Source organism: Budorcas taxicolor, chromosome 9 (assembly GCF_023091745.1).
Source record: "Budorcas taxicolor isolate Tak-1 chromosome 9, Takin1.1, whole genome shotgun sequence".
In the NCBI taxonomy this organism is placed as follows: domain Eukaryota; kingdom Metazoa; phylum Chordata; class Mammalia; order Artiodactyla; family Bovidae; genus Budorcas; species Budorcas taxicolor.
In genome coordinates this window covers 71,614,538-71,641,652 of record NC_068918.1, presented here as the reverse complement: position 1 = coordinate 71,641,652, position 27,115 = coordinate 71,614,538, and the positions used below count along the sequence as shown (strand labels likewise).

Below are 27,115 nucleotides of genomic sequence, written 5' to 3'. Positions count from 1 at the left end.
AAGTTCATATTCATTGAGTTGGTGATACTGTCTAACCATCTCACCCTTTGCCACCCTCTTCTCGCTTTCAGTCTTTCTTAGCATCAGGGTATTTTCCAATGAGTCTGCTCTTCACATTAGGTGGCCAAAGTATTGGAGGTTCAGTATCACTCCTTCCAATGAATACTTAGGGTTGATTTCCTTTAGAATTGACTGGTTTGATCTTCTTGCAGTTCAAGGGACTCTCAAGAGTCTTCTCCAGCACACAATTCAAAAGCATCAATTCTTTGACTCTCAGCCTTCTTTATGGTCCAGTTCTCACATTTATATCTCACCACTGGGAAAACCATAGCTTTGACTAGACAGGCTTCTGTTGGCAGAGTGATGTCTTTGTTTTTTAATATGCTGTCCAGGTTTGTCATTGATAAATAACCAAGTTTTCCACTTATGGGGGAAACACGGGTTTCTATATGAGCACCAAGGAGGGACCCTTCATTCAGCTTGGAGAGAGATTGTGGGGGGACTAGAGAAGGGTGATATAAAGCCCTTCCAGGGATGAAAAGAATTCTCATCTTTGAGGATAGATAGGGCAGATAAAGAAGAGAAGAGCAGCCATCCAGAGGAAGTGTCTTATAGGCAGAATTACAGGGAAGAGACTAAGTCACATACTCATGGACCAGCAAGTCGTTCTGCATGGCTGGACCAGTGAATGATGGTGGTGAGAAGCCAGAGAGGACGTTCAGGTGCAGGATTAACTGCCTTTACAGAACCCCAAATCACTGACTGCCTTGGTACTGTGCAGCAACTACATGTTTTGTTTTTGTGTTTTCCTTCCAGATGAAACATTTTAAACACATATGCATGTTTCTAATAAAGTTAAATAGGCTTCTATCCTGTGACCTAGCCATTCTACTCTCAGGTATTTACTTAAGAGAAAGAAAAACAACGTATTATGTCCACACAAACACTTGTACAGGACTGTTCAAGACAATCTTATTCATAATGGCCCTAAACTGGAAAGAACTCAAATGTCTGTCGATGGGAGAATGAATAAACAAATTGTGGTATGTTTATGTAATGGAATCATAGTCAGTCATAAAACAGAGCAAATTACCAAGACATACAACGCGGTTGATTCTCAGAATCACTATGCTGAGCAAAGACAGACACAGACCCCATTTATATAAATTCCAAGAAGAGGTAACATATATTATGGTGACAGAAATCAGAAAATGATTGCTCTGGGTGTCAGGGTGAATGGAGAAGGGAAAATTGATGGGAAAGAGACAAAGAGAATTTCCTGGGGTGGTGGATATATCCTTCCTCCCGTTTTAGGTGGTGGTTCAGTTCAGTTCAGTTCAGTTGCTCAGTCGTGTCTGACTCTTTGTGACCCCATGAATCACAGCACGCCAGGCCTCCCTGTCCATCACCACTCCCAGAGTTCACTCAGATTCACGTTCATCGAGTCCGTGATGCCATCCAGCCATCTCATCCTCTGTCGTCCCCTTCTTCTCCTGCCCCCAATCCCTCCCAGCATCAGAGTCTTTTCCAATAAGTCAACTCTTTGCATGAGGTGGCCAAAGTAATGGAGTTTCAGCTTTAGTATCATTCCTTCCAAAGAACACCCAGGACTGATCTCTTCCGAATGGACTGGTTGGACCTCCTTGCAGTCCAAGGGACTCTCAAGAGTCTTCTCCAACACCACAGTTCAAAAGCATCAATTCTTTGGCGCTCAGCTCTCTTCACAGTCCAACTCTCACATCCATACATGACCACTGGAAAACATAGCCTTGACTTATGAACCTTTGTTGGCAAAGTAATGTCTCTGCTTTTGAATATGCTATCTAGGTTGGTCATAACTTTCCTTCCAAGAAGTAAGCGTCTTTTAATTTCATGGCTGCAGTCACCATCTGCAGTGATTTTGGAGCCCCCAAAATAAAGTCTGACACTGTTTCCACTGTTTCCCCATCTATTTGCCATGAAGTGATGGGACCAGATGCCATAATCTTAGTTTTCTGAATGGAAAAACTCACCGAGTTAAACACTATGATCTGTGCAGTCTACTGAATGGTAATTATACTTCTATTTTTTTTTTTAATGCAAAAGAATATTTATTTCAAAAGTCTAAGAGTAACAAGACTGTTTGCTCATAGAAAAGCTGCTCAAGTCTTGCAGTGTGGCTCATTACAATAAACAACACTAAAATAAAGTTTCAAAAGTCTTGAAGAGAAATATAAATACAAACAAGGTGCAAAAGTTTATTCAAACAGATGAAAAAGCATAAATACTTCATTCTACCTGAAATTTGATAGACATTTTGGAAATTTTCAACTAAAAAAATCTGAGAAATCAATGACTTTTGATATGGACATCCAGGAAGAGTACTTCTTTTGTCACCTATGAATTAATTTATGAAAACTCTGAGAAAAAAATCCAGATGAAAATTAATGGACTATAAAATAAAACTGAGTAATAAAATCAATACAAATTCTTTTGTCATCAAGAAGTAAATTATAACAAAAACAGTTTCAGATAAAAAAAAGAGTAATAATTCTTTAAGAAGAGACAGGTTTTAAACAAGCTCTTTATTCTTTGAAAATCTAATGACTGAAGAGGAGTGAATCACTCAAACTCATTGGAAAAATATTTAAATGTCTTTCAAATTAAATACATAATACTGGCATTGATGGAGTCAAAATCAAATTTACAATATACCATTACAAAAAGGACACGAATGACTAGCTGATTCACAAGTATCATCAACTGAAAGAGTATTTAAAATTATTCATTTATAAGAAAATTTGCAGTGCCTTGAAATCTTACAGCTCTTACGGTTTATGTAAGAAGGAAACTTGATTGAGATTTTTCTCTACTTGACAACAATTCTGAAAATTTACTTTTAATTATGACTAAGTTGTGAACCAGAAAGAAAATGAATTTTGATCAAGATTATTAGAGGAATGCATACCAGAGGAACTATTATTCTATTCTTTTGATGGGAAATGATATAACAAAATTCTTGTCGTGGTCAACAATATGCAACCAATACGAAGGACAAATAGAATTACAGATATGAATCGCACAGTTAATTAAAAACAGATTTTTCCCCTAGATTTTGTGATGGTTCTGGAATTTTTTGGAATTTTAAGACTTGTAATTTGTTTTGGCTTCTTTTCTCGATGAAATAAATGTTCACTTTCATTCTTAATTTTGTATTTGTAATTATGGATTCTTTGTCTTAAAATGCAGATCCAAACTTACACTAGCAGAACTCCTCACCACACCTGGGCTCAACTGCTGTTTTTAGACTGTGTTATTCAAGGTCATGGGCTGTGATCTGTTTCTCCTTGTATTCCTGGCACAGTGCCTAATAAAAAGTAGGAGCATAACAAATATATGTGCAACTAAATGCAACAGGGCACATAATCTGGTAGCTTCGTATAAAGCAAAATATCAGTGATGAAAGGGGCACTGCAGATATATCAGATCCCAACCCACACTCTCTCCAAGGAACAAATATCCTTTCACTTCTTGAAACACTGGCCTGAAAGACTGAAATTCTAATTAGGTTTATTCAATCCAGCCCTCCTACAACTTCACCCACCCCGCAAGTACTACTCAGTTAAAATTAAAAATTGAATACAGGATTCTGTACATTGTCTTATCCCTAACTTCTTTGTGAGGACATAAACTCAGTACCTTTCTGGTTTCGTAGTGTTTTGGGAAAATATTACAAATAAGTAAGTAAGGTTTGAGCCTTTGCTATAGATTCAACTACATGTTATGTGCGTGTTTGTGTGTTCTGTTGTGTCCGACTCTTGGCAACCCTTTGGACTGCAGCCTGCCAGGCTCCTCTGTACGTGGGATTTTTCAGGCAAGGATACTGGAGTAGGTTTCCATTTCCTTCTCCAGTGGATCTTCCTTATCCAGAGATCAAACCTGAATCTCCTGTGTCTCCTGCATTGTGAGCAGATTCTTTACCTGCTGAGCTCTCAGGGAAGCCCAAATTCAACTATACACTGAATAATTTACTTATCTAGTTTTGCATGGCAAAACCCAGTGAAAACAATTTTGTGACACAATTAAAATGATAGACATTGTAAGTCCCAGTATGATAGGTGGACTGAAGTTATTTGTTACTTCTCAACAATCAGAAATAGAAATGGTAGAATTACCAGCCTCTGGGTTTGCCTGAGAAGCTGTGCAGTCAGGCAGTACCACCATTATTCCATTCCCACCAGATGTGATCCTATTTTTAAAGACTTCTGGGAAAGGGAGATTCCCTCACCTCCCTTAGCAACCCGTTCCGATGTTTAATAACACTTGCTACCAGGGGTGCTGGTTCCCTGAGCCTAACTGGAGTATTTTTAAGTTTCTATGTGTTGGTGTTTTTCCCTATTCCCATTTCCTCCTTCAGTATTTATTTTATCCCCTCCCTTCTTTGCCTTTTTTCCACTAATTTCCCTTGTAGACTTTCCTCTTTTTTGCAAATAAGAGTGAAATTGAAAATTGCCAAAAACCTAAAATAAAAGCAAAACAGGTAAAATATTAATTTAGATGTCACACATTCTTGGGATGAAAATGAGTTTTAACTTAAATTTTATACAAGTAGTAGCCAGGCATTTGATAGTCTGTGCCTCTCTGCTATTGGATACCTGTGATCTTGGCTGAGTTGGGGACATATACCATTTTATTGAAACACATTACATTTTAGTAGCTTTGATCCCATGGAGTAGGATATGGCAACCTGCTGCAGTTTTTTTTTCCCCCTGGAAAATTCCAGGTACAGAAGGAGCCTTGTGGGCTACAGCCCATGGGGTTGCAAAGAGTCAGACACAACTGAGCAACTAAACACACACAACACAAACATTTAAACATATGTATAATTTTGTTTTAGTCTTCAGTCTCTTTTGAATGCTCTCCAAATTTCCAGATTTTTCCTTTTGTTGATGAGCTCTGAACTAGATATGAAAATCTAAGCTTTGGCTAGTGCTAAGGATCTTGGGTGACTTCCCTGGTGGCTCAGATGGTAAAGCGTCTGCCTACAACGCGGAAGACCCGGGTTCAATCCCTGGGTCGGGAAGATCCCCTGGAGAAGGAAATGGCAACCAACTCCAGTATTCTTGCCTGGAAAATCCCATGGATGGAGGAGCCTGGTTGGCTACTGTCCACAGGGTCGCAAAGAGTCGGACACGACTGAGCAACTTCACTATCTATCTATCTATCTTAGGATATTGGGCAGAACACTTTTCATTTCTACCTTGTTAATTTACAGTTTTTACCTGTGAATTCCATCAGTACATGTAGTATTCAGCTGATCAATAGTGCTTAAACACTGAGCTGGCTGAGTATCATAGGAAAGATGTGAGCTGACAGATGTCAGGAAAATACTGTTGTTTTGAAATAGTTTGCATTATCTGGTACCTGACTACTTGAAATTCCACTGTCAATGGTTTATTTGATTGAAACTGTTTCTCTGAGGGCTCACTGAAAATGGAAGACTTCCTAGAATTGTAAGACTTCAATCAATTTAGACCGAGAACTCAGCACCTGGCCAGAAACACTCAGTGTCTGGTAGATGACTGGAGTGGGGAGAAGAGAGAAGGTGACCAAACCTCCCAGTTGACCCTGGACTGTCTTGGTTCATGCCACTCACCAAGACTTATTATAGCTTCTTTCACTCTCAAATGTACAGTCATCTCTGTACATCTCTGTACACCCAACCAAAGATGGGGTGTGGTTACTAAATGCATGTGTGAGGAGTCTGGGGCATAACTTTAGAGCCCTTAGCCCTGGACTTGAATCTCTGCTCTTACCTGATGAGTGGGTGATCATGGGAAGACTATTTAACTTCCCTCCATCTCAGCCTCCTCATAGACCAACTAAGACTTAATATCGATTAACCTTTGGATACTTCTAGTAATGAATGCTGCAGACACTAGTATTGGAAACTCCTGTTTTCCCCAGGCTTGGCATTTCCACACTAGTCAAACCTACTAAGATAGATAGTGAAAGTGAAAGTGAAGTCGCTCAGTCGTGTCCGACTCTTTGCGACCCCGTGGACTTTAGCCCATCAGGTTCCTCCGTCCATGGGATTCTCCAGGCAAGAATACTGGAGTGGGTTGCCATTTCCTTCTCCAGGGAAATCTCCCCGACCCAGGGATCAAACCCAGGTCTCCTGCATTGTGGGCAGACGCTTTTACTCAAACCAAATTTTCAACTGTAGAGACACTAGCTATCTTGCTATTTGCATTTCATTTCTAATTGTTTTCCTAAATTTTACCTTCTTAAATGTTCTTGTATACGTACCAAATAATTGATTGCACTGATAATATGTACCATCGTGCTTAGCACTTTCACGTTCATTTATGTAACTGGCTAGGGTTCTCTGCATGGCTTCCCAGATGGCTCAGTGGGTCAAGAATCTGCCTGCATTGCAGGAAACACAGGAGACACGATTTGATCTCTGGGTCCTTTGGAGTGGGAAATGACAACCCACTACAGTATTCTTGCCTGGAGAATCCCATGGACCGAGGAGCCTGGCAGGCTACAGTCCATAGCGTCACAAAGAGACATGACTAAAGTAACTGAGCATGTACGCAAGCACTATGTGTGTTTACTCTGTCCTTCCTCCCTTATTTTAAGTTTCTTGGAAGCAGTAAGATTCATCTAGCCTTTTCCCAGAACCTAGGACAATATGAAGAACAGAAAAGAACAGCCAGATTCGTGGGCTTCATTGAGTTAAAACCCTAGGCTATACAGCACTCTTAGCTTCAGCCTCAATTTTAGCAGAGGATGAAAAGCATTAAAATGATGCCCATCTTGTAAATGGTGCCTAATAGCTTAAAAGAGGCCCAAAATATTAACAAGTGTAGGAACTACATCCTTCAAGATTGAGATTAAAAATAAAAACAGCTTCGATAGTGATAGTTTCTTTGCAACACAAGCTAAGAAAATGAGTCTGCCTGGAACTAGAGGAAACTTCTACAGAGTCTGAACTGTGTCTACATGGTTCAGTGGGTTCTTTGCCTCCTCACTGGGCCTGCCAATCAAGACTCTTAGCAGAGAGCTTTTTTGGCAGACAAGCCGTGACTACTTGCAATGAGGCAGACATCACCGGGGCATCTCAAAGGCCAGACACCAGATGGTAATAATAAATTTCAACTATTAGAAGTTTGGATCAGAAAGCTAAAGGTGAAGGCCTTATCTCATTTGTCAAATGATGCAATTCATTATTAAATCAGGACAAACCAGTTAACATCTGAAGTATAATTTTGGTTGCTATTTATAATGCACTCACTGGTTCATTTGCCTGAACCGGCTTATTTAATTGTGTGTAGCTTTTCACAAAAAGGTTAGGGCGACTGAGGAAATGACCTATGCAAATCACAGTTCGGGGTAAATCCAAACTTTTCTTCAAGTGCCAATGAAATGTTAGCATGCTTGAGTTATTTGATGAAATTATGTTTTATTTAAAATAATTTGAAGAGGAAGCTCTCCAAGTAAATTTACTGAGCTCTGACAATAAGTGTAGAATTTTGGTGCTAGAGGTTTTTTTACAACAAAAGTACACACCAAAAGTACCCATTTTCAGACTCACAAAAAGAGAGGGTGGTGATAAGTGAGTCAATTAATTTTTTAAAACATTGTTACTAGATGAAAAGAAATGAAGATATTAGCAGGTCAGAGTATCTGTCCTGGGAAATCTCTACCAATTTTTTACTGAGAAGCAAGTAAGTTTAGTTTTGAAGAGCCTTTAGAGGGTAAAATCTTAGTAACTCTGGCATTTACTCTGGAAAGAAGAGATCATATAATCAACCAGACACTAAATGTTTTAGAACTACCACACTATTTACCAGTGGAGTTATCATCATCATTATCACCATCATGGCTAATATGTATGTGCCAGGCAATGTTCTAAGAATTTCTGCCTGTCAATTTATTTTATCCTCTCAAAAATTCTGTGAGGGAGGTGCTCTTAGTATGCCCATTACAAAGATGAGGAAACTGATACCATCTAGATAATAAGAATTATCAAATATAAGAGTTAAAAGGAAACTTGGGGCTCACATTGTTCAACTCTGTTTATAAACAAAAATACTTAGACCCAGAGACTAGTGCCTTGCTCAGAGTCATAAAAAAATATAGTGTCCAAGCCGCAGATATTTATACAAATAACCAGCACATAGTAAGTGCTTGTTGCATGCCACTTACCTGTTGCAGTAACACTGAAATAAATACTATTGTCCTAATTATGCAGGAGAATTTGCTCTCAGAGATGTTAGGTGCCAGCCTAACAAAAATGAGAGCCAGCCTCTCTTCTAAGTTCTGAAGCACCAGAATCAGGAAGACCCTTTCAGTTTGTTCCACATAAAACAAAATCTGCATAATCATGGAAAATTCAATCATATAGCTTCATGCTTTCAGATATTTTGATATTTAAAATCATGCAAATTTTCTTAATTTCTGCTTTCAATTTAGGCTTTTTTGGGAGTACATTTTCCAAATACTGTTATTAATACTCACATAAATGAACCCAGTGATGAAATGTCTTACGGAGAACTTCAACTCAAATGTAAGTTATCTTGATTTTTTTCCATCCTCAAATTTCACCCTGACCATGAAATTTAATGTTTCCCATCATGTATACTTCACAGTTTTTGCTTTTTAGTAACCTCATGGTTAAAAAGGGATGTTTTAAAGGTGATAACTGGCTATTTGTTTTTAGTATCTATCTGTTTCTACATAGTTGGATAAGTAAATATTAGAAATGCTTTTTAAAATGAGAAATATATATATTGTTTGCTAAAGAGAAGATATACACGTGTGTGTATATGCATATACATATATATATATATATATATATACACCTGAGATTTTACATAATCACTTACTTTTTCTAATTACATGCACATGAAAATGTTGGTTTTCTAAGCTACCTAGCCAAATATCATTTTTCTGTGTAAAGGGGAAAAATGGAAAACTTAGATTTTTAAGAGCAAAGTGAATTTGGGAGTTGCTTCATTAACATGGAGACAGATTTGAACTTAAGTATCCTTTAATAAGCTAAATCTAGATAGCATATTAAAAAGCAAAGACATTTTGCCTACAAAGGTCCATCTAGTCAAGGCTATGGTTTTGCCAGTGGTCGTGTATGGATGTGACAGTTGGACTGTGAAGAAAGCTGAGCACTGAAGAATTGATGCTTTTGAACTGTGGTGTTGGAGAGGACTCTTGAGAGTCCCTTGGATTGCAAGGAGATCCAACCAGTCCATTCTAAAGGAGATCAGTCCTGGATATTCACTGGAAGGAATGATGCTAAAGCTGAAACTCCAATACTTTGGCCACCTCATGCAAAGAGTTAACTCACTGGAAAAGACTCTGATGCTGGGAGGGATTGGGGTAGGAGGAGAAGGGGACGACAGAGGATGAGATGGCTGGATGGCATCACCGACTCGATGGACATGAGTTTGAGTAAACTCTGGGAGTTGGTAATTGACAGGGAGACCTGGCATGCTGCGATTCATGGGGTTGCAGAGTTGGACACAACTGAGCAACTGAACTGAACTGATTGAATAAGAGAAAGCTACCCTTAATAGATATTCAGAAAGCTATTATTTTTACTCATCTGCTCTGATAACACAATGCATGTTCTGAGACAAGCTGGGGGTGGTAACCAAGGGCTTCATTTATCTGAAATTAGAAGTGCCCATAATGAGTTGGCAGGGTGGTGGGCAGCATTGTGTGTTTCCCAGTTCTCTCTAATTAGCCATAGAAAAATGTGAAGAACAGCACCCACATTATCCAAATTCTCTTTAGGATTTGCTACCTTAAAAACTATTTTCCTTTGTTACATTCAACATGTATAATTACGCTTTCACAAAGTCCTCTGCTTTGGAATTATTTCCTCACTGACCTGCCATCCAGTTGCAAGTCATCTCTAGCAGCCACCACTTATTTACTGAAGGTTCTTTATGGGAAAAGTTTTTACAGTTAATTAATAGAGTATATCAGATACATATTTTTTAACTCCAAGGTCTCTCCCCTTGTTCCAGGCACTCCCCTTGTTCCCATAAAGGCATGTTACTCTGGCTCCTTGTTGCTTCTCTTACATTATTTCTCAGGACTTTCTCCCCGACTCCCCACCTCTCAAGTCCAGCCACACTTGGCCTTTCAGTTCCTCTTGGTACTGAGCTGCTTCTTGTCTTAGGGATTTTACAGTTTCAGTTCCCTCTTCCTGGGGCTCTCTTTCCCTGCTCTTCTGTCAGTTCTCAGCCCAAATGTTACCTGGGCAGATACTCCCCACCCCCATCCAACACTTCTCAACCTTACCTATCTACTGTCTATCAATTACCTTGATCCATTTTTCATGGGTTTTTTTCATAATTTGGACTATCTTGTTAATTTGTCTATGATCAGCTCCCCAACCAGAATGTGAGCCCCACATAACCTAGAGGCCTCACCTGCTTTGTTTATTCCTGTGTCTCCAGCTACCAAACAGTGTGCACCACATGATTAATTTTTGGAACAAAAAAAATAGATAGATGGATAGATGATAGATGTCTTTGCTCAAAATCTAATCTATGGAGATGGAAGTTAGAATGCTGATTACTTCAGGGGTACATTTACTGGGAAGAGTCATAGCGGAGCATCTTGGAGTGTTAAAAATATTTTCCATTTTGGTCAGGGTAATGGTTACACATACATACACACCTATATATATGGGCTTCCCAGGTGGCTTAGTGGTATAGAAGCAGCCGGAGACACAGGAGACATGGATTCCATCCCTGGGTCGGGAAGATCTGGAGAAGGGAATGGCAACCCACTCCAATATTTTTGCCTTAGAAACTCCATGGACAGAGGAACCTGGTGAGCTACCAGTCCAAAGGGTCGCAAAGAGTCGAACATGACTTAAGCAACTGGGCACACATATCTATCTATCTATCTAGACCCACATATACACATATACTGGGCTTCCCTGGTGACTCAAGACAGTAAAGAATCCATCTATAATGCAGGAGACGTGGGGTGGGAAGATCCTCTGGAGAAGGGAACAGCTACCCATTCCAGTATTCTGACCTGTAGAATTCAGTGGACAGAGGAGCCTGGTAGGCTAATGTCCATGGGGTTGCAAACAGTTGGACATGACTGAGTGACTAAGCACAGTATACATATATGCAAAAAGCAATCACACAACGTGTTCATTTTGTGTACCTAAATTTAAAAATAATACTGGCTGTTGTATCAGTCCTTCAAGGTCTGGTCTATGTGCATGGCATTCAGTAGCCCTGGTGCTTTGTCAGGCATCCCTAATATCCGGCACAAAATCTTTAATTGCTGGAAAGTAATAATTGCCTTAAAGAACAGATCTAAGATCAACATCAAAACAGGCTGCTTCCCCAAAGCACATACAGTTCTTTTTAATGTAGATCTGTTTTAAATCTGACCCTGTCTGTGTCATTATATGAGATTTTATTTAGCTAAGGCTGTGCCATGGCTTGTACGCAGCGGCCAGGAAAAGTAAGAAGGCAAGGATAAAACACTGACTTTAAAATTCATTGTATTTATTCACCCCAATGCACAGTTGACACAATCTCAGCTAATTGAGGATTCCACAGTCTAGATTAGGAGAAATGATTAGAACACAATGACAGATAAAAATGAGAGGGCACTATGGGGACGTGGAGTATGTCAGTTTGCAGACGGGACAGAGCCTTCTGACATATTCATGTACGTAGGCAAGAATGTCAATGGAAAATGACATACTAAAGAAATACTCCTCCATAAAAAATTTTTAAAAGATAGAAACCAAATAATTAGCTTTGTAATACTGCTATACCATATGAAAAATCAATGAGAATGGTTTTACCTCTATACATGGAATTTTCAAATAACTGAATCAATCCTCTTAGATACAAAATATTTAAAAAATGATTGTAATTTTCTCTTGTGGAAATCTTCCTAAACAATCCTGAATTTCTTCTTTCCCTTACACAAAATGTATTGCTATGACACACTTCTCTCCGTGGTTTGAGTTCATCAAGCATATTGATGGTTGCGTGAGACCATCTCAATGGGCACCCCCTGTACTGTATTGTGATCAAAGCAACAGCTTGGTGAATCCCTTTGCTGCACATCTATGTAATTTGAGAGTATTCTCCTTTGGGTCTCAGATAATATCCTCTACTAGCACATATTCTCTTTGACATAATGCTTTTTAACCTTATTTTACATAAAATTTCTAGATAAGGGCCTGAGTTACTACACAAGGTTTGTGACAGCTATTTGACTTCTATTTCTCCTCTTAACTGAGAGTCCAAGCTATAAAAAAGAGAATTAGAGCTGATCAGCAGACAGATTGGGAGTGGGTCAAGTTGTTATTTTCAGAAATCGCCAAAGTATAAGGATTTAGGTATCAATAAAAGGCTTCCCTGGTGGCTCAGTGGTAAAGAATCTGCCTGCCAATGCAGGAGATGTTGGTTCAACCCCTTGTGGGACAGATCCCCTGGAGGAGGAAATGGTGACTCACTCCAGTGTTCTTGCCTGGAAAACCCCATGGACAGAGGAGCCTGGCAGGCTACAGTCCTCGGGGTCCCAAAGAGTTGGACACAACTGAGTGACTGAACAACAACAAACAACAAAAGACTTCACTGGATAAACTCAAGAAAAATACTTTTTTTCCCTAACACGTCTTAAGGCTGATAATGGGAAACAGTTCTTTTCATATCTGGGCATACAGCACAGTGAATTTATATAGCATAGGTTTAACCCCAAATCTCTGTCCCCTCATCCTTACCCATTATTTATCCATCCTCCCAAATATGTCCATTTCCTTAGAATTGGAAATTGAGGTTTTCTCCTAAGAAACTACTCACAAGCTTTTGAAGAATGCAGTGGTCCTTGATACGCTCTCTCCCTTATTTTTCTCCTTTCTGCTGCCCTCCCCTCTTGTTCCCTCCCTTCAGGCTCTACTGAACTGTAGGGAGTTCAGAATTGTCAGAATCTGTGGTTAGAAGGGGATCTCCTTGTTGTTCAGATGAGGAAGTAGAGGCCTGGAGAGGGAAGGCAAGTCTCCCTTGAGATCAAGGTCAGAGGGGGACCTAAACTCAAGACTGCTGGAGCCACCCACTTCCCTCCTGCCTGAGAAGCCCAGACCATCATGGTGCCCCCTTCACAGACCCTGAGCAGAGGCATCCTCGGTGGGTACTGAAGACCTCCTTTTGTTTTGCCTGTCTCTCATTTCATATTTCTCCACCCTTTCCCCCATAGCAGTCCTGCCCAAGCTTGACCTCTTTGTCTTATCCCCCTCCTCATATCATCCCCATCTTATGTTTTATCAAGATAAATCAGTCTGAGTCCTGAGGTAGCTGTCGCTTTGGAAGGGCAATTTAAAAAATAAATCTCTCATAAGAAGTTAATGACCTATTAAGAGCTCAGGATAGTAAGAGCTCACTGCTTGTATCTGGCTTGTAATGGAAGATTTCGATAGATGCAAAGACTTAACCCCAAGTAATGACTGTTGGCAATGGCACCCCACTCCAGTACTCTTGCCTGGAAAATCCCATGGATGGCGGAGCCTGGTAGGCTGCAGTCCATGGGGTCGCTAGGAGTCAGACATGACTGAGTGACTTCACTTTGACTTTTCACTTTCATGCATTGGAGAAGGAAATGGCAACCCACTCCAGTGTTCTTGCCTGGAGAATCCCAGGGACGGGGGAGCCTGGTGGGCTGCCGTCTATGAGGCCGCACAGAGTCAGGCACGACTGAAGCGACTTAGCAGCAGCAGCAGCAGCAGCAGCAATGACTGTTGAGTGAAGGAATTTCAGTTATAATTTATTTTGGAGTGGCAGGAGCTGATGGAAAAGAGTAGAGTGGGAAAGGGCTAATGTGTGTTTCCCAGGTGGCGCTAGTGGGAAAGAATCCTCCTGCCAGCATAGGAGACACAAGAGATGTGGTTTGATCCCTGGGTCAGGAAGATCCCCTGGAGAAGAGAATGGCAACCCACTCCAGTATTCTTGCCTGGAGAGTTCCATGGAGAGAGGAGCCTGGCAGGTTACAGCCCATGGGGTTGCAAAGAGTTGGACACGACTGAGCATCAGAGTACCAATGTGATGTAGGTAAATTATTAGTGAGGTATTGTTAAGCCTCTGTTTTCCCTGTATCTAAGGTGCATTTGGATTTCAGTAATCCTGGTACTGACTGTTTCCTAATCTGAGTTTTTGTACTTTATTAAGAAGGTTTTCCATGAGAAGCCTCTGAACCCATCTTCCTTAGGAAAAAGACCAGATGTTCATATTCCCTGAGTGCTCTCAAGAATGAAGAAGTTAGTCTTCCTAGCAGCATGGACTGCTGAAATGCACAGTACTCTTCCAGAAACTGTGATCAATGATTGGTTCTGGTGCAAGGACTTGACTAGTAAGCCTGCCTGAGCTATCTGGGAAGGTCTTTTCCTACTGAGGTTGCTAACCCAGGAAAACAGTCACTTGGGATTACAGCCAGCACACCGCAGAGTGCTGGTCTGAAGAGGGAAATGAAACAGAGAGACACAAAGAGCGGAGAGAGGGGAAATGACTGAACCAGGGTAACATCATCTGAGCCTCAGGGTCCCACTGAATTGGAATTTAGTCCTTGTTATTCTGGTTGTGTGAATCAATAAAGTCCCTTTAATTAAGCTAGTTTGAGTTGAGGATTGCAACTTGCCAACTGCAAGAGTCCTGATTAACAACACAGCCTTGCCTGATTCTGGAAGCTTTCTGTACAATGGCTCCTGGTACCCAGTTCCTACCTGACTGGGTGTATCAGTCACTGTGCTTTGTGGCAGTACATCTTGAGATTTAGAATGGATAAGGATCACAAACTTATTGAAATGCAGATTCCTGGCCCACAAAATTTCAGATTAAGTGGGATTGGGTGGTAACACAATAAATCTACCCTTTGTCAAGCTTTTTTTTTTCTGAATGAGAAAAGTCCTGACAGTGGCCTGGGAGGCTGTTTCATTCACAGGCAGTTGCATTCTGTTCCTGTCACACTGTTTCCCTTAAGTCCACAAACACGCCAGGCCTGCTCCAGTCTTAGAACTTAATCTTAGCTGGTCCCTCTACCTGCAACTGTTCTTTACTCCAGATATATCCACTGCTAAATCATTTCCTTTTCAAGCCTCAGCAGAAATGTCACTTCTCAGTGAGTCCCATTCTGATCTTCCTATTTAATACGGAAACATGACACCTCCCACCCCACCCTTTACCCTATTTTTGTTTTTGCTTGTAATCTTCCAAAGTTCTCTACCATTTATATGTTAGGGCTGTTTTATATCCTGTTCCTCTTCCATCTCCTTTCCCCCTTACTAGAATACAAGTTCCAAGAGAGCAGAGATTTTTTTTGTGAGTTCACTGATCCTAAGTGTCTTTAGCATGTAGTAGGCACTCAATAAATATTTTTTGAATGAAGCGCTTTCAGGGACTTCCCTGGTGGTCCAGTGGTTAAGACCCTTCGCTCCTAATGCAGGGGGTCCAGGTTTGATCCCTGGTTGGGGAACTAGATCCCACGTGCTGCAACTAAGAACCAGTGCAGTGAAAGTTAAAAAAAAAAAGCGCTTTCAGTTTGAAGTGATTTCTGACTCTGAAAAAAAATACCCTACTGCCATGAGGCATTATTTTACTTTCTTAATATCTTATAATCCAGATTACCAGATTTTCCTTTCCTTTGAACCTGAGAAGTAAGAAGAAAGACAAGGAATGAAAAGAAAGTTCCTACCTTGTTGTAATGCTCCATGTGGGTTTCCAGGCAGGGTCAAGCTCTGCCCTACCCAACCTCACTTAACTATAGCACTTCTCAGGGCTGAGTGCACAGTTTACCAAGGCCAGTTTTGGTTTTGACTTTGAAGTTCTCTGGGGAGAGGAATTTTTGTGTTACCATATTGCCCTTAAATAGAAGCAACTAGACAGACATGTCTTAGCATTAGCATCTGGAGACAGGGATGCTTTTACTTAAAGACAGTGATTCTTCCTACCAGAGGGGATGTCATCTAGTGTACACATATTCATAAGTATTTTTACTTGTGCTTTAACTCAATTCAGGCTATCATCTTTAGTATCTGATGATCTTGGGAAAAAAGTTGGACTAAAGACTATCTTTAGGGGTCCACTTAGGTCATCAAAACTCATGTCTATTTGCTTTAAAAAAAGTAAACTAATTACCTAAGTATCCTAATATTCACATTATACCACTTAATCTAGTCCTTTAAAACAGACTTTTAAGATTTCAACTAACATTTATTCTTGTGAAGCAAAACACTGCTTGCTACTTTCCTTGCTTAGCTTCTGGGAGCTTGGGCAGCTGTTATTGTGTGTGAAAGAAATTTGGATTCTTAAAGAAACTGCTTAATCTCTATTAAGCAATTAAATAAAATGGGTTCTGGGAGTATGTAGCAGGTGGGTTTGACAGTGAAAAATATTTTCAAAAATCACGTTTTGCTTAATAAACGGATGTCTAAAAATGCAATAGCATACATTTAAGAGAAAATGATGATCGGGAGTTTTTACTAAGTGCTTCAAGTTAAGTCAAGAGAGGCAGAACGATAAAAAAAACTTATACAACGAAAGGAGAAGCCGCTTCAGTGGAAGTAGGCCCTGAATTTAAATGAGCTCACTCTCAAAGGACACGGTGAAACTTTTTACAAATCATTCAGATTTTTCTCCTTTAAAAAAATATCGATAAAAAAATGTATCACCTCTTGACGGTGCAGAAGCGGCCTTCAGGACTATGTCGCCCTTGCACCGGAACCTCAGAAATGCACTGATTATACGTCGAAATGAAAAACAAAACAAAACAGAAACGAAACCGGCAGTGCTTTTCTTGCAGTCATTAAAGGGGCTGTCCTATTAATGCACTCTCTTTTAATGAAAAGGGAAGGGAATATTTGATATGCCTTGACATTTGGTCCCTTTCCGCGAAATCTGAAACTTGAGACGCAAAACAGTCCGCAGTTGTCGGTGAAATACCTGCCCTAAAAGCAGAACCACAGTGAATGTATTTGGCCCGGAATTCCAGAGACTAATTTCCACCCCTCCCACGGAGTCACCTGCTCAGGGGGAACCCCGGCCAGAAATCCGGGTCGCGCCAGGTCAGATCTTGCGCGTCTCTTGTTTACTCTGCCCGGGGCAGGGCGGCGGCGCGGCCGCGGGGTGGGGAGGGCGGCTGGGGCCCGCGGCGCCCGGGCACTCGGCTCCGCTCGGCCGCCCGGGAGGGGCGGCGCGCGGTCCCCGCCCGGTACGGAGACCACCCGGAGAAGGCGCTCGGGGCATCCGCCCGGCCCGACGGCCTCTTGCGGCTCTCCGGCCGCCGCGGCCTCCCGGGAACCTCCCCCTCTAGGGTGTACATGAGTCCACACGGGCAGGCTAGCGGCTCGAGGGAGCCCCGGCGTCCCCCGGGGTGTCGCCGGGCCGGGGAGGAAGCCCAGCGTCCCGGCGCCTACTCGCCTGGGATTCCCCCGCCCCATGGCCCCGCTCTCCCCGAGCTGCGTGTGATTTCACTCGCGTCCCTTCGGAGGAAGGGACTCGCGCAGGCTGGGGGCGGCCGCTCGCCCCAGGTCCCAGCTCGGCCCACCAGGAAGCCGGCAGCTGCTCCCTGCGCCGCTGCCCCAGCCGATTTGAATACCCCGGCGGGGCGGGCCGCGTTCCCCGAACTGGGTGCGCCCAGGGCGCCCTGGTGAGTGACCTCAGGGAAGGCAGTTGGGGCATTTCGGGCGCCAGAAAAGTTCGTGCTTCCGCGGGGGTTGGGGGGGGGGGGTGGCAAGAAAAGTGCTACTAAAACACTTTGCAAAGCTCCAGAAACGCAGCCAGCAGCTACAGTCTGATTTTGTTTTTCTTGACCGATAACAAATGTGAGTAGCAGAGGCGGGGTGAGGGAAAGGGATCAGAGGATGGAACCGGCCAGAATCGTCCAAGACAATACTCATTATTCTGTAATGCCGTGCGTGTTCAAGACCGGGAAACAGCATCTGGGAAATGGGGAAGATGGGGGTGGGGAGAGGAGGTTTCCATATCCCTATAGGAAATTCTCAGGCTCCGAGAGACGCCCAAGTTTTTTTTTCTGCAAGACAAGTAGAGACCAGCTCTGCGGGGGAGATCCCCGATCCGAGCGAGCGAGAGCGCGGCCGCGGTCTTCCCGCCCGGAGCGGCCGCGCGGGGGCCCGGCCCTGCCCTAGCGGTCGCCTCCCTGCCCCGTCGCCCCGCGAGCCGCTCAACCCACTCCGCTCGCCCGCTCCAGACTGGTTTTTCTGGTTCAGCCTCCCTCCCTGGGACGCGCTGGGGGATCCGATGACGTCGCTGGCTGAGTCTCTCCCTCTTCCTCCCTCCCTCTCTCCGCCTCTCCCCCCCGCCCGCCCTCGCCGCGCACTCCTCCTAGTAACTTCTGTTCGGGGAGGCGCTGCCAGGAATAACCCGGTGCGTCCACAGACCGGGAGGGGAGGCGGCCGCTGCGGCTCCCGCACGCAGACGGCTGCGGCCCGGGCCTCGCGGCTCCCTCCCGAGCCTCGTGGCCCCTGCCCCGGGCCCATCTCCGTACAGTGTCAGAAAAATAAATAAAAGGAAAGAGGAGCCTGGGCCGGCGGTCGGGATCGCTTCCCTCCCTCCGCACCCGCCCTCCCTCTGTCCTTAAGGAAATGCTACCAGACACCCCCCACCAGACACGCTCAGCCTTGGCGAGGAGCGGCCGCCGCGGCAGCGAGAACAAGGGCACCAGGGGGGTTTCCTCCCCCTCCTCCTCTCCCTCCTCTCCCTCCTCCTTCTCTCCGTCCTCCTCCTCCTCCTCCTTCTCAGCGGTGACTTTCCAGGTGAGCGGCTGCCGCTGCTGCTGCTGCGAGGGTCCCCCTCGCCCGCTCGGGCTCGGGCCGCCGCGTCGCGCCCTCCTCCCGCCCCTGTCACCCGGCGGCTGCCGGGAGCTGACAGCCGCCCGAGGGGCTAGCGGCCCGGGGGCGGGCGGCCGGCCGGAGGCGGGCTGGAGGTGAGGGGGTGGAGAGGAGGCGAGCGGGGCGCCGCCGAGCGCTGTCTCTGCCCGCCGGAGGAGGGTCTCCGCAGAAACATCTCCGGTGACTGTGGCACAAGTCTTGGCCAAGTTGTGTCTTGGACGTTGAGGCTCCCGGGAGCCCGGAGCAACTTGGAGGGTCTCCTGGCTCCTTAACCATATTCCTACACGTCTCGACTTTTGGGGGTGCTGGGTGCAGCCTCGGGGTGCGTGGAGGGCGGACCGACCGTTCGGGCGAGCAGAGCGGCGGGAATCTAGGTCCCTCGGCTCGGTAAGTGGCCTCGGCGCGGTGTTTTTTCCTGCCTCCTTTAGCACTGGGAGCTCGTTTCACTTTACACCGTAATCGCCTCCGCCGGACCCCTCTAGCCCCTCCCGGCGCGCGCCCCCGGCTCGGGACCGGCGTCCGGAGGGTGAGGGTCGGAGGGGGCGGGGATGGGGGAGACCTCGGGAGGGGGGGTCGGGCGCGTGGGGAAATGCGGGGAATACCCTGGCCGAGGATCTATGCAGATGAGGGGAGGCTGCTTTGCGTAATGTCCTGGGGGGAGGGGGCGGCGCGGGAGCGCTGGAGGCAGGAATGTGCCTGGTTACTAATGAGGGACGTGCACCGGCGCGCACCGCCGGGCCACCGCTGCGGCTGCCGCGGCCGCCGGCCGCCCGTCGTCAGGTAACGGGGGAGGGGGCCCCGCGGCGCGGGCCGGGGCCGGGGGCGGGCGGCGCGAGGGCCGGGCCGCCGGCCTGCGGCCGAGCGAGCGCAGCGGAGGAGCCGGCTGTTGGCATTTCGGCGACTCCTTTCTCCTCCCCAGCGGGGAAGGAAGGAAGGAAGGAGAGAAGGAAGGAAGCGAGGAAGGAGGGGACTGTCTCGATGGAAGGTTCAGGCGAAGGCGCCCTCGCCTTGCGGGTGCACCGGCCGCAGAGTGGCTCCCGGCGCGGCGGGCTGGCCGGGGGCGCGCGGAGACCGGTGGGGGCGTCTTGCATGCGTGTTCGCCTGTGCGTCTGCCGGGGGACCGGGAAAGGGACATGTGTGTTTGGGCTGTGCACTGTGGGGAGCTGGGTCTGCGCCTTTATGTCTGTTCCCTGAAGTGGGTGGAACGTTGGCCCGTTCCGGGAATGTTCCATGACGTGGTGCAGCCACAGGAAGGGGGTTAACGAGGGGCTCTCTGCCGCGGCGGCTCTGCCGGCTGCTATCAAAGCAGACGTGCGGCCGCTCCTCCTCCTCTCTCACCTCCCTTCACCCCTCCCCCCCGCCTTTCCTTTCTGTGCGTCTGGTTCTGGTAGGGGCGAGACAGGAAAACACTGCTGGGGGTGGGGGGGGGGGGCGGCGGCGGCGTGTGTGTGTGTGGGGGGTAATGTGTGTGTGTATGTGTGTGTGTGTGTGGTGTCTGTCGTATTTGGTGGGGGAGACTCCAGATCTGCCCTGCCACCCTAGCTGTTATCACAGATCCGTGCGCTTTATACGCATGTGCCTCCCGCGTCCTGTCCGTCTTACATAACACATCCAGTGCAGCAGAGGACACGAGAAAATGCGACCCCAGCCCTCCCAGCCCAAATCGGGCGAAAGGGTAGAAGGTCAGGAAGTGTCCCTTGGTGTCGTCCTTCAGGGACGTGGCTCCGGTGAGGGGAAAGGAGCGGGGGAGGAGGGTTTTCTTCAAGTGACTCCTCTCTGACTTGACAGCATCTAAGTAGAAAGGACTGCAGGAACTAGTCCTCTCTAATGGGAAAGCTTTTACATGCCACGCCAAGGAGAAGTGGGTATTTTAACCGCAGGAGTGCAGAAGAGAGAGGGTCCTTAGTAGAGACACTCGCAGGAAATGGGCAGTCATACGTGCGGGGTAGGGGCAGTACGGGTGGCTTCGAGGGGACCGCAGGAATCCCTTGATAGTAGATCGGTTTCACTGGAGGGTTTAGGACACCTGTAATGGTTGAAATTCGCACAGGAAGCAGAGTGTGCAACTGACATTGCAAAAGCCCTATTCTCTGCACAGTTACTTGGGCCTAAAATGAACATAAAAAGGCTTGTTTCCGGTACTTTCATTATAATGGAAAATTTGAACTGATTTTCCTCCTTCCTTTTTTTGCCGTGTTAAAAATAATTCAGTTGACTTCCAAATTGTTATTGGTACTCTCCCCCACCCCCAAAGGCTCGACTTGGGTAAGGCACGAGAGAACTGTGTTTTTTCTAGCATACCCACAGCCCTGGTCAAGGGCTATTGATTTTTCTCTTCAGTACAGTTGTTTCTTCTGTAGTGCATAATCAAGCCCAGAAATTACTTGAAATATTAATAAGATCCATTTTAATTAAGTTTGCTATGATCGGTCCTCCTAGAAAAAAACAGTTTAACTTTATTAGAAACGTTTTCTCTAGTGATATAGTAATGTTTGGTGCTGTTTGTCTTTGAGGAAATCAAGTTATTTAAAATATTTGCACAAATGTGTTATATGTACTTAAATATATATTATATATATCATATATATTAGAATTTGTGAATGTCTTGTGCTTTTTCTCTGTATAACAGTGCCAAAGCCAAAATTTACCCAAGAAGATTGTATAATAAATAGATTGGTTTTGATTTTTAGGATATAGGCCAAATAATTTATCAAGACAGAAATGCCCTCCACTTGAGTAGAAAGGATATCATTTTCATTATTCAGACAGAATTCCTGTGGAACACTAAGAAGTCATGGTACCAGATGAAAACTGTGTATTTTAATTTTGAGGTGAAAGGGATTTACCTGTATCTCCTTAATGACAGTGTGCTTCAAGTGTCATAATCCCTTTTGACCACTAGGTTTGAAATGCAGTATATTTCTTATATATAGGAAAATGTTGTATTAAGTGGTGAAGCTGTTAGAAAATTGTCTGAGTTTCTTGCTTTGAACATCGGTCAGGTATAAAACAAAATCTGCTTGTTGGCATCTATATTTCTGTGATGATGATTGTATTTTATGTGGTTGCCTTTATTAGAGACTGCTTTTATTTATATAAGGGCATTTATGATTAAACCGATGTGAAATTAATTTGGGTGCAATTTGGGGCATGATAATATATTAATGATGCTACAAATTAAGATGTAACTGATTTTCAACTCGTTAGATCCTTGTAGCAGTCTTTGGAAAGATACCATTAGAGTAGATAAAACATGTTTATATGTCTCTTAAACATGGAATGTAAAAGTGAATTTACTGTGTATATTATCACGTAATGAGATCATGTTATTTGACTACATTGAAAGATTAGCCAGCAAAATCTTTTGATTGATCAGGCTCCTTTTACATAAGATGTGTTGATAAACGTTCTTGTTACTATGAAAACAAAACAAGCAACATGTTTGCAGGTGTTCCTTGTGGAATAATGGTACATGTGTCTGCTTGAGGTTTTGGCGCTTTGTGACTAGTCAGAAAATCAATCTGAATCTTTTATGCTGATTCAATCAAAATAAAGAATCTTTAAGAATTTGTCAATTTTTTTTTTTACGCAGGGTTTATTTCAGTAGTAGCAGCTACAAATAACATGTACTCTTTCTGTATTGGTTTTAGATTTTGAGTTATTAGTACTTAGCTGAAATTAATCAGAAAGCTTCAACATAGGAAAAGTAGTTTTAAAGACCTATAGAAAATGTTATTTGGTGAGGAAAGTGTAATCCATTAAGATGAGGAATATTGATACCTGATGTGGTAAATATTATAATAAGGGGAAAGTGGCTAAGATCAACTGGATGGATGGTTGTACATCAAACTTATCACCTATGTCTGTTAAACATGATTATCACATTTTGGTTCATAGCCAGCCTCAGCAGTACTCTCTGTAGGTCTATGCATTGGTCCTGTAGGTGGAGAAATGGTTCACAATTTAAATTTCCACCTGAAGCTTCCAGTGATATGCTTCTGGTTAATGTATTTATATATTAATTCATTGTGAATGCATATTTTGGCTAAAACTTGGTATGTAAGTATTGTGCCTTTTAAACTGATATTAGAAAAAGGAGCAGAGGTAGTTTGCTAAGTCAACTCAGTGGACTTCAGATTTCATAAGGAACAGACCATGTGTATGGCTTTGCTGTAATCACAGAGGCAGAGTCTTCATTAATCTTGAGTAAAACTGCAGTGAATCTTAAGTCAATGAGTCAGTCTTCTCAATGTTTGAAGCTGTGGATGAACACAGAGGATGGAAGGAAAATGGGAAAACTTTATGAAAATAATATTGTGCTTGTTTGAAGGAAATTGTGCAAGTCATGTAATTTTCTACCCGTTCCTGGTATTTGATCACAATCAAAAGCATTGCTTTCTATATGCTGTTTATGATAAAGTTAATAAAAAGGGAGGTTATAGATCAGTATTTATAGCTATGAGATGGCTCTAAGTAATTTGGAAAAATATTTCAGCATTTCATCTATTGCTGTGAAGCAACACCAAGTCTTTATGTACAAAGGGAGGGCACAGCTTACTTGATCTGTGAAATCTTTGGTTTCTGAGGTGTATCATGGCTACTAGCATTAATATAAACCTAGGACCGCATACTGTTTTAACCGCTGCATTTAGAATAGAATCAGAACTGCTTGATAATTTGTGTCATTATTGTTCTGGGTCAAATAATGAGCCACTAATCTTAACATATACTTTCATTGCCCATCACTTGACATGTGACATGTATTAACTGTGACATGTGATCTTACAAGTGTCCATAACTTTAGATTTCCTAACAGCTACAAATTTGGAATCTAACCATTTGATGTATTTGAGGAAAGTGCTTGCTTTGGAGAGAAGCAATGAATGAAGGGTTAGGCTCCAAATTTATAGCTTTGGAAAGAAGCAATGAAAGTGATGTTTGTGTGCCTGAAGATAGTTCTGTGCAGAAAGCAGGTGGGGTTTGACCTGCTCTTTTGGTCATAGGATGGTTGGATGTAAAGTCAGGAAGTATTCAGGGCCCTCGAGTGTTCTGCGTTGTCACTCACTAAAAATCCTAGCCCTTTCTTTAGAGTATCATGACAGGCGCCCTGGTTGTCTTGATCAGTTGCAACTTCTTCATCCATTCATTCAACAAGTATTTACTAGGAGTCAGACCTTGTGCTAGATACCAAAGGTATAATGATGAACCAGATCACAAAAGGAACTTTAATCTGTTGGCGCTGACAGGTCCTAATCATTAGGTCTGTTATAAATGCTATGGAAGAAACATAAAGGAATGTGTAACGAGAGGTCTGTCATCCCTGTCTGGGAGTGAGGAGGCGATCTCTCTGAGGAGGTGATATTTGAACTGAGACTGCAGAACAAATAAGAGGAGAAAAAGATAGGGAGAGGGGAATATCCTTCAGTGAAGGAACAATGCAAATGAACCGAGGTTGGGGGATGTACAGTGTTTTGAAGAGCTAGAAGCAGGCCAGTGGGGCTGGAGGGCAGGTAACAGGAGAGGTAATGCAAGATGAGTTCAGAATATGTGGGCAGGTTGACTACATGAATGATTGTCTTTCTTGGCATAAATGGAGACTGTCCTTGGCAAATCCAGGCATATGATGACCCTGCCATTGGCCATGTTAGAGACTTTCATTGGAGAGGGAATTTGGGAGGCAGGGCCTAGAACCTGGAGCAGGCTTGTGTATAACCTGTGTCTTTTCATAGTACCTCCATATAAATGACTCTCCTGGAAATTTGTTATGATTTTATATGCTGACTTCAGTTTGAGGGGGTTAGTTGTATGAAAACTAACATTTTTCTTTTTTTTAGGAATAAACAGTTTGTTTTATAATATACTTATTTGGGTCTCCAGTTAACTAAATTGGCTGGCATCATTGATTCAGTTAATAAATAACTGCAAATTCAAAAGTCTTTACAAGGTCACTGTGTGAAGTAACCGATTAATCTTTAGAGCTCTGCATGAGCTGGATCTATATGATTCTAAATAGCTACTAAAACATTCATTTTCCCAGATAATTAGTCTACATGTTTGCAAACTTCAGAAATTTTGGAGAAATTTGGATCTGATTTTTTTTTTTTTTTTTGCTATATGTGTGATGAGTGGTCAGTGTAATACTTACAAGAGAATGTGAAGGCAAAGAGGTTCTTGAAATACAACATTCTTTTATGTAGTCTTGGACTCATGTTCCATTTTGTCAGCTGTATCATTTAATTATTTGCTTCCTGTTCTAAAATTTATATAATGTAAAAAATTTTATTTAGGTGGTAGAAAGAGCCAGTATTTGTAGTTATTCCAAGCAATGGAGTCATACTGGAGATCAGAATGAATAACTGAGAAATAGAAAGACAAAGGGTGTAAGAATTTTACAGTCTAGAGAAGACAGATGGTTTCTAAGTAAAGTTTATTAAGCTTACGAGTGAAAGCAGTGTATGAATGGAGGCACTTTTTTTATTTTCCCCCAGCAGGAAAGATTAGAAAATATTTTTGGGAGGATGTGATTTTTAATTGAGGCCTTGGAAAACTGGGTAGGATTTCAGTAAACAAAAGGGGAAGGGAAAGGCCCAGCACAATTTGACCTGGAGTCCGGGGGAGTTAAACTAATGGGAGAGAAAGAGTAAGGTGAGCCTGGAAAGATACATTGATTCCAGATATGTGGGGCTCTGCAGCCCTCCTGAGCTGGATTTCACTTAGGTTTTTGAGCAGAGAAGTGATGCTATGATGTGTATGTTTTAGAAAGATGATAAGGGTATATGGGATGGATATCTTGGTAGCTGAGAGGCAGTAAAATTGTTGTAATGCTCCAAAGAGAAGTAACAAAGATTGACACTACTGCGTGTATGATTCTTTTATCCTGTTAATGGATATCTTAAAAGCACCTTGTAAAATAGTAATAAGAGTGATTAAAATATTTTGATAAAAATGGCCCAATAGGTATGACAGATTGTCAGTTCGAACTACATTTTAAATACAGTACTGCATTATTATTTTAACCTACTGTAGAACTTTTTGCTCCAGAAAATACTCATAAATACTAATAGTTAAAGTTGGCCAACTTATGAAAATGGTTATACTCAGAATTACAAGGTATTTATGTTTTTAGATGTAAGTATTTAAGAAATGAATAGATGATTCATTTCATGGTTCATTAGAATACTGTTTTTAAATTTTATTTATTGATTTTTTTGGCTGTACTGGGTCTCCTTTGCCGCACAGATCTTTCACTAGTTGTGGTGAGTAGTTCTAGTTACGGTGTGTGGGCTTCTCATTGAGATGGCTCCTCTTGTTACTCTTGGGTGCGAGGGCTTGGTGACTGCGGCACATGGGGCTCAGTAGTTGCGGTTCCTGGGCTCTAGAACGCAAGCTCAGTAATCGTAGCACATGGCACATGGGCTTAGGTGGTCAGCAGCATGTGGGATCTTCCTGGACCAGGGATCAAACCCGTGTTTCCTGCATTGGCAGGAGGACTCCTTGCCACTGAGCCACCAGGGAAACCCTAAAATACTGCTTTTTCATTGATAACTTTTATACCTAATTCACAGCAATACTGGACAGATAGCCTAGTGCAGTGCTCTTGAAAAGCAGTTTTGTTTTTTTTTTGACAGATTTATTTGGTGGTTTTATTTTCTTTGAAAAAGAAAGCAGGAGCTCTCTGAAACTCATTATTTGCACTATAGCAGATTCACTACATTTCAGAAGCTCACCAGAAAGATGGAACTTTTGAAGCTAGGCAATAAGTAAATGTAGACACACCCTCATTTGTATTTGCTTGGGGATCTGTAGGCATGCATATGTGTATGGGCATGCAAGTGCACAAACACGCTAATCTCAGAAAATCATGTGTGTACAGTGAGAAGGAAAATTTGAGACTTAGAATGCAGTGTAGTAATTCTCATCCTGATAGTTGCAGAGAGTATTTCTTTTAAAATGGAGATTAGGTCTAATTCCATATAAAGAAGATTATAGGAAAGGTAATTTAAATTGTAAGTAGCTTTGTTCACTAAAATGCTAGATTCATTTGAAACAGTGTTTTATTTCTTTTGGAAGCCAGACAACTAGTTTAATAGTGTACATATGAAACACTAATTTGGTTTGTTAATTGGATGCAATTAAACTGAGGTTATTTTATACTGCTTAATTGTCTGAAAATTACATGCATTGCCATGCCTGTGTAATGTGAGGCGAAAACCAGGGGGTTAGTGGGAG

General features: G+C 43.1%; 1 protein-coding gene across 3 annotated transcripts in view; it reads left to right on the top strand.

Moving 5' to 3' along the window:
* Positions 1-19,048: 19,048 nt before the first annotated feature.
* The window catches only part of HIVEP2 (HIVEP zinc finger 2), a 216,236-nt gene continuing 208,169 nt past the window's right edge, over positions 19,049-27,115 (top strand). For all 3 annotated transcript variants that reach the window (XM_052645483.1, XM_052645484.1, XM_052645482.1), the window contains exon 1: positions 19,049-19,273. The gene's annotated coding sequence lies outside the window, so the exon portion shown is untranslated. The remainder of the gene's footprint in view (positions 19,274-27,115) is intronic.